The sequence below is a fragment of the Polyodon spathula genome, chromosome 5 (genome assembly GCF_017654505.1).
Source record: "Polyodon spathula isolate WHYD16114869_AA chromosome 5, ASM1765450v1, whole genome shotgun sequence".
Classification (NCBI taxonomy): domain Eukaryota; kingdom Metazoa; phylum Chordata; class Actinopteri; order Acipenseriformes; family Polyodontidae; genus Polyodon; species Polyodon spathula.
In genome coordinates, this window is record NC_054538.1 from 79,392,714 (window position 1) to 79,409,734 (window position 17,021).

At 44.2% G+C, this 17,021-nt stretch overlaps 1 long non-coding RNA gene across 1 annotated transcript in view; it reads left to right on the forward strand.

Annotated features, from left to right (window-relative positions):
• LOC121316364 overlaps positions 1 to 17,021 on the forward strand; it is a 79,222-nt gene that overhangs the window by 22,846 nt on the left and 39,355 nt on the right. Inside the window, exon 2 of the long non-coding RNA XR_005950382.1 lies at positions 13,879 to 13,942. This is a non-coding gene — a long non-coding RNA (uncharacterized LOC121316364). The remainder of the gene's footprint in view (positions 1 to 13,878; positions 13,943 to 17,021) is intronic.

Here is a 17,021-nt window from a genome sequence, read left to right on the forward strand (position 1 = left end):
ATGTTGATATGTACTTTGATAGCTTGAAGCAACCTTGATTGTTGTGCAAGTATAAATAACCTTGAGTGTTTGCATTTAGAAACCAACTGCTTTTCAATCGGATTCTGGACCTTGATTTTATCTGACGTTCTACCAAGTTTCATTTTTAGTTTTACTGAATATATACTGAAGTTACTGCGATAATGTTGTCAATGGTAATGGATAGAGAGACAACCTCAATAATTACAAAGAAACTTATTTTGAACATACCAATGTTAGGCATAAAATGTCAGAACAAATGCATTTCATCAGTATATATCACGGTGATCCATTTCATCTTGTGATGTCTGGATTCTTCCAGAGTGCTATACCATGGGTTGAACTGGAACAGGGGGTGTGCTAGAGGTCACTTTGACACTTCTGCACCCTGTCTACACAAAGCCTGGAAGGCAAGTGATCTCTGTGTGAGGGCAGTGGCTCTGATTCCACAGCAGTGCAGGTGATCTCTGTGTGAGGGCAGTGGCTCTGATTCCACAGCAGTGCAGGTGATCTCTGTGTGAGGGTGGCTCTGATTCCACAGCAGTGCAGGTGATCTCTGTGTGAGGGCAGCAGCTCTGATTCTCCAGCAGTGCAGGTGATCTCTATGTGAAGGCAGCGGCTCTGATTCCACAGCAGTGCAGGTGATCTCTGTGTGAGGGTGTCTCTGATTCTCCAGCAGTGCAGGTGATCTCTGTGTGAGGGCAGCAGTTCTGATTCTCCAGCAGTGCAGGTGATCTCTGTGTGAGGGCAGCAGCTCTGATTCTCCAGCAGTGCAGGTGATCTCTATGTGAAGGCAGCGGCTCTGATTCCACAGCAGTGCAGGTGATCTCTCTGTGAGGGTGTCTCTGATTCTCCAGCAGTGCAGGTGATCTCTGTGTGAGGGCAGCAGTTCTGATTCTCCAGCAGTGCAGGTGATCTCTGTGTGAGGGTGTCTCTGATTCTCCAGCAGTGCAGGTGATCTCTGTGTGAGGGCAGGAGCTCTGATTCTCCAGCAGTGCAGGTGATCTCTGTGTGAGGGTGTCTCTGATTCTCCAGCAGTGCAAGTGATCTGTGTGAGGGTGTCTCTGATTCTCCAGCAGTGCAGGTGATCTCTGTGTGAGGGCAGCAGTTCTGATTCTCCAGCAGTGTAGGTGATCTCTGTGTGAGGGCAGTGGCTCTGATTCCACAGCAGTGCAGGTGATCTCTGTGTGAGGGTGTCTCTGATTCTCCAGCAGTGCAGGTGATCTGTGTGAGGGTGTCTCTGATTCTCCAGCAGTGCAGGTGATCTCTGTGTGAGGGCAGCAGTTCTGATTCTCCAGCAGTTCAGGTGATCTCTGTGTGAGGGCAGGAGCTCTGATTCTCCAGCAGTGCAGGTGATCTCTGTGTGAGGGTGTCTCTGATTCTCCAGCAGTGCAGGTGATCTGTGTGAGGGTGTCTCTGATTCTCCAGCAGTGCAGGTGATCTCTGTGTGAGGGCAGCAGTTCTGATTCTCCAGCAGTTCAGGTGATCTCTGTGTGAGGGCAGGAGCTCTGATTCTCCAGCAGTGCAGGTGATCTCTGTGTGAGGGTGTCTCTGATTCTCCAGCAGTGCAGGTGATCTGTGTGAGGGTGTCTCTGATTCTCCAGCAGTGCAGGTGATCTCTGTGTGAGGGCAGCAGCTCTGATTCTCCAGCAGTGCAGGTGATCTCTGTGTGAGGGCAGAGAAGTCTATATTATACCTGAACAAGGAGCAGAACAGCATGCGATTACCATGCCATTCTGAGAGGCCATTACCAGGGAAATAAACTAGACAGAAGGCTATTTTGTTCAAGACTTTATGTGTCAGGGATGAAAATAAGACTCCCACTGCACAGCAGTTTGATCCATTCCTAGTTTTATTATTAGTTTAAGCAGACACACCTGAGCGTGTTACCTCGTAGTAAAACTTGAAATGGGTGAAACTGCTTTGCAATAGAAGTCTTATTTCCAAACCTGTGTGTATTCTTTATGAGAGCCCAACATGACTTATTACATCATGTTAATTGTGTTTCTGAGAAATTCCCACTTAATGTGAAAACTTTCAATTTCAGCTGCATTAGCACTGCCTGACTCGATGAACAATGTGATGAGAGCAGGCAAGCTGTACCTCACTCACATACAACCAGTCTTACTAGCACAGTCCTCCAATAGGGACACATGACCTTGTTTAATAGCTAATCAGAAAGACTTATGGAACTCAATCAATACAGAGCTTTCTGATTTCTCCTAAGAACTGTCCACACAAGCCACCTGCAATACTACTCTCAGCATCCTCCCACTCACTCAGGCACAGTTTAGCTTGCTCTTCGTTTCCTATACTGTACTTCACACTTCCAAGAGCTCACGTCACCCCTGAACATGGAGTGCGGGGATCTGTTGTGCTGTGATACAGGGTAGCATGAGTGTGGGGATCTGTTGGGTTGTGATACAGGGTAGCATGGAGTGTGAGGATCTGTTGTGCTGTGATACACGGTAGCATGGAGTGTGGGGATCTGTTGGGCTGTGATACACGGTAGTATGGAGTGTGGGGATCTGTTAGGCTGTGATACATGGTAGCATGGAGTGTGGGGATCTGTTGGGCTGTGACACAGGGTAGCATGGAGTGTGGGGATCTGTTGTGCTGTGATACATGGTAGCATGGAGTGTGGGGATCTGTTGGGCTGTGACACAGGGTAGCATGGAGTATGGGGATCTGTTAGGCTGTGATACATGGTAGCATGGAGTGTGGGGATCTGTTGGGCTGTGACACAGGGTAGCATGGAGTGTGGGGATCTGTTGGGCTGTGATACACGGTAGTATGGAGTGTGGGGATCTGTTGTGCTGTGATATGGGGTAGCATGGAGTGTGGGGATCTGTTGGGTTGTGATACGGGGTAGCATGGAGTGTGGGGATCTGTTGTGCTGTGATACAGGGTAGCATGGAGTGTGGGGATCTGTTGGGCTGTGACACAGGGTAGCATGGAGTGTGGGGATCTGTTGTGCTGTGATACGGGGTAGCATGTAGTGTGGGGATCTGTTGGGTTGTGATACGGGGTAGCATGGAGTGTGGGGATCTGTTGTGCTGTGATACAGGGTAGCATGGAGTGTGGGGATCTGTTGTGCTGTGATACAGGGTAGCATGGAGTGTGGGGATCTATTGTGCTGTGATACAGGGTAGCATGGAGCGTGGGGATCTGTTGTGCTGTGATACACGATAGCATGGAGTGTGGGGATCTGTTGTGCTGTGATACAGGGTAGCATGGAGTGTGGGGATCTGTTGGGCTGTGATACAGGGTAGCATGGAGTGTGGGGATCTGTTGTGCTGTGATACAGGGTAGCATGGATTGTGGGGATCTGTTGGGCTGCCTTACAGGATAGCATGGAGGAATGGTCATGATAATAATACTAATAATACCATTGCACTAAAGGCAGGGTCCACAGGGCATGGGTGTGTGTTTATTCACACTGAAATGCAGAAAGAAAAGAAAACATTCAAATCTACATTCAAAGGGGTGCAATGCCTGCAAGATTATTTTATTTAAAGTTAAGATTGCAGCCAAAAGGAACTGAAGGAAATTGGCTTCCAGATTGGAAATAGGAACTAAAAGTTATTCTACATAAGGCAGCATGAATACGATGTTCTGTCTCATTTTTAGCAGGGTGCTGTTTGAAACTGGGCAGGGACAGAGACAGCAGGCTGATCCAATCTTTTATTTCATCAGTGCAACATGACCGTCCATAATGTGACGGAATGTTTAAAAACCAATCAGAATACCAGTGTAAAAATGTGGCAGGCCCCTACGCAGATTTTTTAATTAAAAAAATTAATGGTGGCTAATGAAAGCATACTTCTGCTGTCTCTCTTTTAAGGGTTTAATATAAATGTTTGCAATTACATGGGCCAGACACACAGACAGATTATCAAGGGCATACATCTGTAGAGTATTACTTTATCACTTACGATGTTTTGAAGTTTTGGGAGTGTGGAGATGTTACTCTATGTCCTTGTGAAATGGATAACAAAACAAATTAATAAATACACAAATCTATATGATATTTTTAACCCAATTTGCAGCATCCTGGCTACCTCTCCCAGATTGCAGCTTCCGCTCTGTCGCTCACATGTGTACAGGAAACAGGTCATTCATCCCCTGCTGCAGAAGTGTCTGTATCCACTCCTAGTCTGCCTTTAATAAGAAATAATAATGCTGCTTGCCAGCCTGGATTTCCTACAGCCAGGCTTAAAAGCGATTTCTCCTTATTACATGCATGATTTTAACTGATCCCAGAAAAGCAAACACTCCAATTCCCTCCAGACTGCTCAGATTATTTTTTTTCTCAAGTGCTCAACTGACATGAATTGTAGAAGATGAAGGCAGTGGGAGTGGACATCTGAAACCCCTGCGAGTGGAATTTGTGCCTGCTGAGCCCAGCTTTCACACCGTCGGCACAACGCGTCTCTTTGTTCCAGGATATTGGGGTGTGATCTGTTTCCATGAGCTCTGGGTCGCCTGCTGATCAGAGAATGAATATTCCCATTCTCTGCAGGCCCCTCACTGCCTTGTGCTGCAAGCAGTCACTCACTGTGTGGAGCCCAGCCTGTGTTTGAAATTGGATCATTGTGATATGGAAGGGTGTTATACTGTATCCCCTTCATGGATGAAACTCCATAAGCGATGAGATCCCAGGGTCTGAAAGATACAGTATAAACATTGATGAACACAGCCCTGTTGAAAGGTCACCAGATAACACACAGCACTGCAGACTGTCATCCCCAGTCCTTATCCATTTAGTATAGACAGCCGTAAGTGCCTGCTTTGTCACAAACAGACACATGGAGGTGTGAGAGTTTAGTCTTCATGCCTATGTAACAGGGAGGAGGCTGGTGCAAACCGGAGACTGCATTGCAAGCAAGCAGCTTAACCACAGTGCTGGCAAGCAGGACACGTCTGCATTCCTGCTTATAGAGCTTCTAACCTCATCTCTTTTCACCGACAGGACAGAATCTATAACGGCCCCGCATCCCTGCTGGTTAGATCTGTCCTGGGTTTATCTGTGTTTTAATCTCACAGCGGTGTCAGATAGTTTAAGGAATTTTACCAGGCATAGTTTATACAAGGGCCCAAAGTACCTTTAGAAATCACTCACCTTTTAGAGGGGCAGATTGTTTTTACAACGTGAAACGCTGTAATGTAGAAACGTAGCAACCAGTGTGTGAGCAAGGGCTTTGAGACTTCAACCTGAGCTGTGCAGTTTAACAGAATCCATTCTGGCCGATCAGATTGGGCTGATTTCGTGGCTCAACTTTCTCGTTACCTCTTCTGATTTAATTCTTTTTTCTGATATCGATTCCAGTTTTGCAGAACCTGAGGGGCCATTTGTAAGCTTTGCTTTTTCTTGGTTTTATATTTCTGTCCTCGACTGAGTACAGGCATTCTCAGAAATAAGCTGACAGAACAGTTTAATATGAGAAGTAACTCTTCTTATTACATTATTCAGTGATGTGGATAATGACACAGAGTTGGCAGCCTGGGCTGGTTTCACTGTGTGAACATGACAAGCAGGATGATTTTCTTTTCTTTTTTGTTTTCATTGTTTTTCTTACAGTGAAAAGGTTTTTTGTAGCTTTGAAGTTCTGAGCTTGAGTTGAGGTCCAGGAACCCAATCTATGCAGTTCTAGTGGCTTAGATTATGGCAGGCTGGCTAGATTGAAAGGGCCGGGTGTGAGAACAGGTTAATAGGACCGCTCAAGAGCACATGTCTATGAGTGAACCATAGAGAACAAGTTAATAGGACCACTCAAGAGCACATGTCTATGAGTGAACCATAGAGAACAAGTTAATAGGACCACTCAAGAGCACATGTCTATGAGTGAACCATAGAGAACAAGTTAATAGGACCGCCCAAGAGCACATGTCTATGAGCAAACCATAAAGCCTTTCCAAGCAGCACTGGAGCAGCTCATTATTACATCACAATCATGTGTGTTACATATGTTGTATTTACTGAATTGGCAAAATGAGATGGGTTATTTTAAACAGTAAGATTGTTTTTGGTGTGCTGTTTGAAGAAGCGCTTTGCATGTGAATGCATATGCTCTCTCTCTCTCTTTCTCTCTGGTAGCTGACTAGGTTGAGGAACATAAAGTTATTGTTTTTTATATTTTTTTGTAGCAGACAGAGCGTTGGAGATTTGAGTTTCACAAGTGGAGACTGGCTCTTCTGTCATATCAGAAATTAATCTCTGATGTGGGCTCACTACTGCAGAAGAATACTGAACAATCAGCAAACAGTCAAGGTTTAACATTAGGGTTCTGTTGAAGGAAAGTTGGGAGAAATGTTGCATAACAAGGAATCCTGAGTAATCGTAAGCGAAAAATCACAATCAAGCATTGAGTGTTGTTTAAGCCACGATGGCATGTCCCTGTCAACCAGCTAGCTGCCCAGCATTTGTTTCTGCAGGATCTGCATTGGATCTGCAGTCTCTGCAACCATTCAGCCATGCCATCATACCATTTGCGCTGCACAGTTCCCTTACCTTGCACATGTGTCTCCAATTCTGAAGGACAACATCAGAGCTTGCTGAATTCATCTCTTTGCATCAGGTCTTTCTGTTGAGCTGAAGACCTTGGTGGTGGTGAAATTTAGTACAGTGCTGAACTGCATGCAGTGTCAATGAGGATTCCTTCAGCACAGTGAACTGCATGCAGTGTCAGTGAGGATTTATTGAGCACAGTGCGGAACTGCATGCAGTGACAATGCGTTTTCCTTGAACTGGGTAGGTTCAGGTGCTAGGGGTTGCATTGCAGGTTTTATTTATAAATGATGATTCATGACCATCATGGTCTGTCACTCGGATTGTACGACGCACCCCTCAAAAGCGTCTTTATTTCTCTTTCAATACAGCTGTCATTTTGAGTGGTTTCTTGTTTCCAGCCAATTCAATGCAGGTGTAGCAGGATGAGAAGGAGGAGGAGTGGTGAACTCGATGGAAAGGTCAAAGCAGGCCCAGCTATCTGGAGACCAGTATAGTGATGTAACAATGACACAGAGTCTGTTCCAGTCCCAGCATCCCTTTCCAACTAAAAAACAATCATTAGAACAAAGTCCAGTAACCAGAAAGAAGACCAGCTTTATCTGGATCTGATCAACTATATATTTTTATCACCAATGTTGAGAGATTTTTTTTTTCTAAACATTAACACAGAGAAACGTATTGTAATTTGACACTATAAGAACCTAAAATAAAATGAAAATATCTGAGTCTCATCTACATAAAACTGACACTAGATATATTTTGAATCCCAGGGGTTAACAGTTATTTAAAATGAACTGTCTGCTCAGTAAACCGTTCCAAGAACGAGGGATTGAGCTTTCCAGAAACTATTCCTGTCTGGCTTCCTTATCAGACCGTCACTCTACCAGGATTACTGAGCTTTGAGTGTGCCATCTGACATGAGCTGTCAAGGGCATAGTCAGCTTGAACAGACTGTGTAATCCCAGGTGGACAGGAATCAGCTTCATTATAAAACTGAAGATATTGCAGCCCAAGGACACGACTCATCTAGGAGGTTAGGAAGCTGGACATGCTGAAGCTGAACTTTCTCTCTCAAGATCAGTTTATTAAGTGTAAGCCACAGGATCTTTACTTTTCCCCTTTAAATCGTTAACAGTTCCTTGGAAACGTTCATGCATTATTTATGCAAAATAGAAAACTGCTCAAAATTTAAGATAAAACTAGGGCAAAGCAATCCTACTTGAAATAAGGAAGCCGCTGGTATCTGGAGCATTCTGATGCATGGCAGTCCACACACACAAACACTGTAAATAAATGAATGCAGAAAATATCTTCTACCATACATTTGTTTTTATTTATTTAATCATTTTAGGCTCCATCACTGTAATACAGCTGAGCACCAATGAAATTTATAATTAAAGTTCGGGAGGAGGATCAGACACCAATCTTCGCATCACCAAATTGAATCATTCAATTTACACATTAGCTAATTAAGATTGTTAGCACTATAAATACCCTCTTCACTTACCTCTCAGTTGCGTTTTGATTTCATTGTAATTGCACGCATCCGTTTCGTCGGATGATGATCTGTTTCATCAAGATCCACTCAACCAGCCCTTCCCGGGCCAACTCCACGACAACTTTGGTCGGTGGTATTTAGCACTCCAAACTTCTCTGCCCAGATGTCTGCTTCTTTTGTTTGCTGTAGCTCCTGCCTGGCCACTCATTCATCCGCATCTCCTGACATCAGAGACTGGACGATCCCCAGGTCCAGCATTATCTCCATAGCAACATCCCATTCAAATCTACAGCACGTAAGGAGAATTTGTTTTCTTTATTTCTCACCACTCTGCAGCATCGTTCCCATTGCAGGCGCTATGACCTCAGCACAGAGTGTTGTTTTACAGCTCACCCCAGGTGTTGCCAAGTCTTACGACAAAACAAGCCCAACCCATGTCAGTATGGGTGTTTCTACAAACGACTCTCAACAAACAAGCCCAATTCCGCTTATTATCAGTGGACTTGAATATAAGTGGACTTGTAACACCTCACCCTGCTTCCACTGCAACAGGGCAACACTGCTCACTTCTATTGCTTACATCAAAAGGCTGCCCAGCAGGGCCCTGCTCTTCTGCCCTCTCTTCCTTCCTTCTCAGTGGTACAGCAGGCCCCTGCTTTCTCTTTCCCAGGCTCACAGCAAGCACCTGCATTCCTTACTTCTATGTTGGAAGCCCCATAACAGGTTCTGTGTTCCCACCTCAGCTGGCCCAGCTCTCCCCACAGCTATGGGTGTCCAGCAGACCCCCATAGTTGCTCCCTCCTCCTACCTGTCTTTTCTGCCGGCACCCTTCAAATCCCCCTAGCGCTCAAAGGCACTGGAACTAGGAGTGCTGGGGGTGCGGCAGCACCCTCTGGCATTGCATGGCTTCCATCATATACTGGGGTTACAGTTTTGTTCAATGGCTTTCAGCACTCCCACTTTAAAAATTGTTCCAGTGCCACTGCCAGCTCTCCAGTTTTTCAATAACCTCTCTTTACTTTCTCCCTAGCACAGTGTCTGGTTTTTCCCTAAAAAAATGCTGTACCCATGCCCCTTGGTCTACGTTCCCTCATGTCCCTCCCTTGTAATCCTCCTAATTTCTTCATCCCCTCCAGTTCAAAAGACGGTCAGGACCTCAATACTGCATACTCTGGAGACCTCCAGATTTGTAATAACTTCAACGAAGGAACCTGTCCTTTTCCACCTGTAACTTCCTTTATTTCCGCTCACCATAACTCCACCACACCCAGCATCAATGGTTTAATCCCTCATGAAGATTTCTCCCTGCAATATGCAAAAATCGACCATGCCATATTCTTCATCAAAATTGCTGAGAAAAAAGCATTGCTGGCTAAAGCTGATAAAATGCATTTAAAATCATGCCCAGTGATCCTGCCCTCAGGCACCTCTTTGGAGTACAGTGGAATTCCAAATTTTTCTTTTCTGTTCGTCTGACATTCCGCTGCAGAAGCAGCCCCAGATATTTGATTCCCTCTCAGGAGTGCTGTACTGCACCCTCCTTAATAACTGCCGAATTCCTTTTCTGCTGCATCTCCTGGATGATTTTCTTCAAATTAGATTTTCCCCACGCTTCCCCTGCCCAGAACATAACAATCCTCACATTATTATTTTCAAATCTTGGCATCCCCCTAGCATCAGAAAAGACCTTGGGTCCTCTCATTTCCATCAAGTTTCTAGGCTTTACCCTGGATTCCCAATCTTTTTCAGCTTCGAGGGGGGGGAATAGAATTTTATCTATTATTTCCTCTTTTCTGTCTGGTCCCCTTCCTACCAAACGTAATCTTCTGTCCCTCCGAGGCCATTTAAACTACGCAATGAGGATAATTCCTCAAGGAAGAGCTTCCTATCTTCTCTTGATCCCTTCTGTTGATTCCCTCAGTGATGTCATACTCATGGATCCTTTTTGCTGCAAGGAACTCTGCTTGTGGGAGCTCCTACTAAAAGAATGGAATGGCATTACTTTCTTTCATTACGACTGTCTCCTGCTGCACGAAGACATCTCCCGGCTTTGGAGGATACTTCAAGGGAAAATGGATTTCTGCTCCCTGGCCCGAAGAATTCAACACCATTCCTATATCCAATCACTCCTCGTCATTGTACGAAATGTATCCAGTTGATGTAGCTGCATTCCTTTTGGGGGTCTTCCTGGGCCCAAAAATCCATTCTTCTCTGCGCAGATAATTCAGCTACAGTCCAAATCATTAACAAAGGTCGTTCATCCTCCCACCGTATAATGAGAATGTTTAGAAGGATTACCTGGTTATATGTTACTCATCAGTTCTCAGGGCTCAACACATTCTCGGCCACCTGAATGTAATTGCCGATTCCCTTTCTCGTTTCCAAATGCATAAGAGTTTCCTCCATCAAAATTTCAATTTCCGGCATCCAGTTTTTCTACAAACTCTTTTTCGGCATCCCAGCTCTGCACTCAACTCTCAAATTTAATTAATCCTGAAAGGGCTTCATCAATCAGAGTCTCTCTCCCCTACTTGCTTACCTATCACCATCAACATACTCTCTTTGTGCCTCTCATCCACTCCAGCTACTCCTCCTGGTTTTTAGATAAAACCTTAAAGACCTTTAACCCTTTGTTGTTCCTTTGGTGCTCAGAGTCAAATTCAACCCCCAGATTGTATATCTGACCTAGCAATCACCTCATCTGATACCCATATGACCCCTTTCTCTCTTATCCATCTCCGTCTTTCTCAGGGCGCATCACCTTCAGACCCACTGTTTATTAATGAAAACAGAACAATCATCACCCAACATTGGTTCTTCTTTCACCTTCACAAGATTCTTTCCAGGTCCGGCTTCACAGCTGAGCAGTTCTCCAGTAATTCCTTCAGAATCATAGCAGCTTATTGACACAGAGTTCCAGGCTCCCTTAACAAACGATTAGGTTGTTGGGACTCCAGTGTCTACCAAGTTTACATTAGAACAAATATTATGGATCCTAAAAATGCTTTTACAAAAATGTGCTCTTAAGAGTTAGTAGCCTGCCCGGAGGAAGGGCAATCGAATCAGAGGTTTATTTCCAAATTGTTTTCCTCTCCTGCGTGCTGATGATCATTTGTTAAAGGTTGGCTAAACCTTCAAGTGGCCTATATTCAAAACTAATCACGGCATTGAGACCGGCTTGTTCTTTTTTTGGGGTCTCCTCCTCATCCAGTAGACCAATTTAGGTTTGATGCCAAAGTAATGTGTATATAAAACATACTTCTCTGTAAAATCACATACTTCGCATTCTCCACAATAAATATGTGTACTAAAGCATTTTGTGATTGGTTTTTGTCACAAACTACTGAAATGCACTTGGGTCAAAATACCATTTGACTTTCACAAGCGTCAGGGGTTTATCAGACATGTAGGAAGCAGATGAAAGCTCGGGGTGTCTCTGCTACAGCACAGTGCCTCCCACAGTGGGGTGGCTGGCAGAGAGCAGAGCAGGTCAGGCTGGGATTAAACCCAGTGCTGTTAGGTCCAAAGGTGAATGCCCTGCCTCTTAATATACTGGCCTGGCTGAGAGGTGTGGGTCTTGGTTCAAAGCTTCTTGCTGAATTACATTGTGCTGGCAGTCTTTTCAGCTAATGTGAGCTGGGTTATTGTTGTTGGCTAGTCTTCAGCCAAGCTTATCTAGTTATTTAACTGGCTTTCGGGAAACTGTACAGGCAATGTACACTCAGCCCTACAGCTTTACTTTACTTTATAAACATGATATTTCATGAACACTGGGCTGATTTAAACCAGACTGCCTCTGCTAATCTTTATGCGACACCCATGTATCGAGGTTAATCTAAATGCAACCCTAACCTCCAGCTGGCCTGTTATTCTTGTGGATTAAAGCTACATGTTTTCCCTTGTGATGACCTCTTAATACACTCCAGTCTAGTGCAAAAAAAAACCCAACACAAAACTAACCAACTATAAAAACATAAAAACAGAACCTTATTGATGAACTTAACTCATCTAGTTGGTCTTGTATTTTATCTTCAGTTTAGTACTGCACACCACAGACTGGTGGTCAACTAGTGTAAAGAATATGATTTTTAAAGAGAATGTTTAAATACTTTTTTTGGTAAAATCTAACATTTTTGCTCATACCTATAACGCTGTGGTCAAGATTATCAAAGCTCTTTGTACTAAACCAGAAATAAGTAGTCTTAAGTGTCTTATTAGCTTTTGAGTTTTTTTTTATGTGTCCTTTTCATTCAGTGTTTATATGTATTTTGTTGGATATTGTGATTTAAATGTATTGTTTGGTGTTTAAAAACACAATGTTTTGCTATTATTGTTTTACAGCATGGACAGAGTTAAAATTCTTCATCCAGCTAACAATGTGGCCATCTCCAAATTAATTAAGTAATTACCAATTTGGAGATGGCCACATATATATAAAGTGTGGGTTGGTTGGTTGTTCATAGAGGAGGAACGTGAGAAGTAGGATATAAAAATAACAATGGCTTTACACCAACACTCTGCTTGTTAGTAGATTGTGTCTGTTTGTTTTGGATCCCAGTCTTATTTTGTTTAAACATTTTATTTTGATTAAAGAAAAGAGGGAATTGCGACTCCCCGTAGTACCTGCCTGTGTGTGGTCACTTCCTGGTCAATGATGTCACCACCCAACCATCCTGTCACACGTGGTGTTGTGTTTTTACTTTTTGAGTATTGTTTTTTAGTTCCAGTGTGTCCCTGGAGAGCCGCATTGACTTTCAATGGGAAATCAGGTGCAAAACCCCAGTCCAGATCTGATTCATTCACTGTACAACAAAATACACTATTAAAGATACCTTTCTATTTCAGACACACTGTAAATCTATCTTTCTACTCTGTTCTAGAATGGACACGGATTCCGTAGCTTTTGAACCATCTGCACCTTTTCTTTTGAACAGGATCACAACCTGTTCATTTTTAGATGTAGGGCTGCTTTTATAGACCCTGATTAGGGTTTAGTGCTAATCTGGTCAGGCAAAACGAGCAAATACTGGTAATTCTCGCATGCACACTAGTTTAAAGTTAAATGGTGAAACCAAGACACAATTATTGCTAAAAAAGCTTTACTAAACCAGTCCCAATATTTTTTGTCTTTGGCCGTACAGTGACAGTACGATTAGGAGGAGCCCATTCGGCACACCGACACTCGTCTTCTTGTGAGCAGCTGACTCATTCCATCCTTTTGTCTCATCAGCTCCTAAGCAATTCCAATAATCCAGCCACAACAACTTGGCTTGGTAACCCATTGCATTTGACCCGAGTCTGTCTCCACTCAATTTCCAACTGGGTCCTCTTGCCCTGGTCTCTGAACCGCAATAGTTACATGGGCGGAAACAGTTAACTTTTTAGGAACCATTTTCGTTCAAGTACAGTACCAACCAGATTATTGGGCTTTAATAATTCTTCGCACCCATTCAGACTTTTCCCTGCAGACACTGGGACATTGCCAAGGGTTCACTCCCTCCGCTAGCTGTCCACTCGCTGGGACATTAATGCCATTACATCCCCTGCTTGGCACACCGCTGGAAAAGACATCAGGTTTCGTTTTCATGGCCTCTCCTTAAACTGCACTTGGAAATAAAAGTCCTTCCTCCAGAAAATCACAGACGCAGAAGAGGAAGAAATGAAAAGGGATTTCTGTCTGTTTCCACCGACACAGACCTCTCTGGCATTCAGAACGTACTCACGCAAACCAAATAGCACAGTTAAAAATGTGATGAACCTCATCCTCCAAAACATACACCTCATGTGGGGACTTGTGAAAATGGGAAGTAATATTTAATAATAACTAATGTTTCTCTTTATCCCTTTATAGGTTCTGTAGATTTCAAGGTCACCACCCAGACCACTGGACAATGAGAGAGGAGGCACCACAACAGGTAAGAATCAAATGTTTTTATTTTCCAACACACAATACTGAACAACAATAGAGCAGAAATCAATTTCGACAAACAGCCACCAGGAGGGCCAGGGTCTAATAGAAAAGACAATATAAAACTAATTAATATTTAATACATTAAAAAGCTTCTATTAATCTTAAAACTATAAATACAAATCTCAATTTTACACTAGCAATTCCTAAAATCTTGAGTTAAAACTTGAGTGAAAAATTATAAGGAGCTAATTTGGATGTGTTAATTAAAATTACCCACCGCTTCCTTGCAAAAAGTTTCGTTTATTCGTGTTTTAATTTTTCTTTGCCTGATTGCTGGTTTACATTTTCTCCCTGTCGGGATTACCGTTGATTAGTAGTGCCCCTGCTGGTTATCTGGTTCCTTGCTGTTTCTTTTATTTTGCTGCCAGTTCCCATTGTGCTGCTAAATCAAAACCACCACACCTGCGAAGTCTACTGTGTTAGAGAAACCTGCTGTGATTGTATAATTGAGTCAAGATGCGTGGGGCTGGAGTGAAGCGATTGGGACTTCATATACTGATATACTGCTGCCGGGATTTGATGGTGTGGACTGTGGAGAGTTTGGACTTTTTTGTACTTCTTATAATTTTGTACTACTTTTTGTGAATTTTAAATATTTTAAATTATATTGTGTGCTGGTTTTTGTGCTACTGAGTAGCTTTATTAAAGTATTGTCTGTTATTACTGCTTTATTTAACTGTACTTTATTTAACTGCTATCCCCTGTATTGCCTCATTTGGTTGAAAACTGCTGCTGCTCCCCAGATTTAAAGATCCATTCCTTTAAAACATCTTCAGAAATTATTTTCTAAATGTTGCTTTATTAGTTATGACCTGGCTTTCTTTATTTTGTGCAATTGGTATATTGGGCACATCAGCCAGGTGACACACTTCAGATGATGAATGTATCAATTTATCCAGCTTCCTGCCTCGCCAGCAATAGGACAAGTTTCCAGAACTGGTTATGTGAACTCAAACAGAGGAGGGTTAGGGTTAGGGATAAACAGAGGATGCAGACAAATTCCACAGTCAGTTCTTGCAACTGCACACAGCGCATGCCAATCATGCTGGCACTGCACACAGCGCATGCCAATCATGCTGGCACTGCACACAGCGCATGCCAATCATGCTGGCACTGCACACAGCACATGCCAACAGTGGAAACCGAACCAACACTAATGACAGGTACACAACAATCCAAACTGCAGCAGTACACGCAGTAATCCAGAACAATACAGCAATGCTTGCTCAATAGAAAGTTCTGTTGAGTAGCTCAGCCAGCCTTTTTATATGTAAAATGACACTGCTGCTGCCACCTCACTGGTGAGTCAGATGAAACAAACCACAGTCGTGTCACACTCCAGATTTTCACTTAATCTTTTTTCCATCTGGGTGACAGATATCCAGGAAGGAAGTGATGCTGCAAATCTGAATCTCTCAAAAAATAGAGCTATGTTTAGGATTTAAGGGGAAGGCCCAGGCGAAATCTAGAACAAACAACCACAACTTGTAATAAAGAAGCATCGGCTCCGTGGAAATCATTGCACCTGCTCAGCGGGAGATGCACCGCGGTGTGTCTGGCGCTTCAGCTCAGCGGGAGATGCACCGCGGTGTGTCTGGCGCTTCAGCTCAGCGGGAGATGCACCGCGGTGTATCTGACACGTCAGTTCAGTGGGAGATGCATTGCAGTGTATATGTCTGACACTTCAGCTCAGTGGGAGATGCATTGCGGTGTATCTGACGCTTCAGCTCAGTGGGAGATGCATTGCAGTGTATATGTCTGACACTTCAGCTCAGTGGGAGATGCACCGCGGTGTATCTGACACGTCAGCTCAGTGGGAGATGCACCGCGGTGTGTCTGACACGTCAGTTCAGTGGGAGATGAATTGCAGTGTATATGTCTGACACTTCAGCTCAGCGGGAGATGCACCGCGGTGTGTCTGACACTTCAGCTTAGTGGGAGATGCACCGCGGTGTATCTGACATGTCAGTTCAGTGGGAGATGCATTGCAGTGTATATGTCTGACGCTTCAGCTCAGCAGGAGATGCATTGCGGTGTATATGTCTGACGCTTCAGCTCAGCGGGAGATGCATTGCGGTGTATATGTCTGACGCTTCAGCTCAGCGGGAGATGCACCGCGGTGTATCTGACACATCAGCTCAGCGGGAGATGCATTGCAGTGTATATGACGCTTCAGCTCAGCGGGAGATGCATTGCGGTGTATATGTCTGACACTTCAGCTCAGTGGGAGATGCACCGCGGTGCATCTGACACGTCAGCTCAGTGGGAGATGCACCGCGGTGTATCTGACACATCAGCTCAGTGGGAGATGCATTACAGTGTATCTGACACATCAGTTCAGTGGGAGATGCATTGTGGTGTATCTGACACACCAGCTCAGTGCAAAGTCTTCAGCTCTTTCTGATCCAGTGAGGGTTGGTGGCCCATTCTCCCTGACTGGGGAGGAAGTTATTCAGCTCAGCTTCAAACAGACATGCTGAATCCACTGGGCCTGACACAAAGTCAGAAACGCTTGTCATGCCGGTACTACCCTCGATTGGATGCAGGGCCATTGTGGTCGGCCAGGACAGCACTGACTCAGGGTTCAGTGTGATGTGTCTGGAAGGCGATTACATTGTTCTAGTGGGATGTGAACATTCCTCAATGATAACCACCTCCAAAGCTGGGTTGAAAACCTGCTGTGCTCAAGAATGGCCCATACATAGTCATCACTTTTGAGATGCAGCTTTTTCTGCGTGCCGAGAATTGCATTCCAGTCATGCTAGGAAGGACCTGTTTGCAGAAATTGTTTTTGTCCAGTCCCTGAACGAATCAGTCACAATGACTGCCTGTGTCGGGAGTTGGCTGAGATCAATTGGGTGAGCTGTCAGATTAGGTTATTCCAGTCCACTGAATTTACAGTTTAAACCCAGGGAAGCTACAGTGAATTACTGTACAGGCGTGGTTGGAATGCAAAGCCGATCTGGACTGAGCCGCAGGAGTAGTCAGTGTTGGGTAAACCTGCTCTTATAATGAGGGGCATC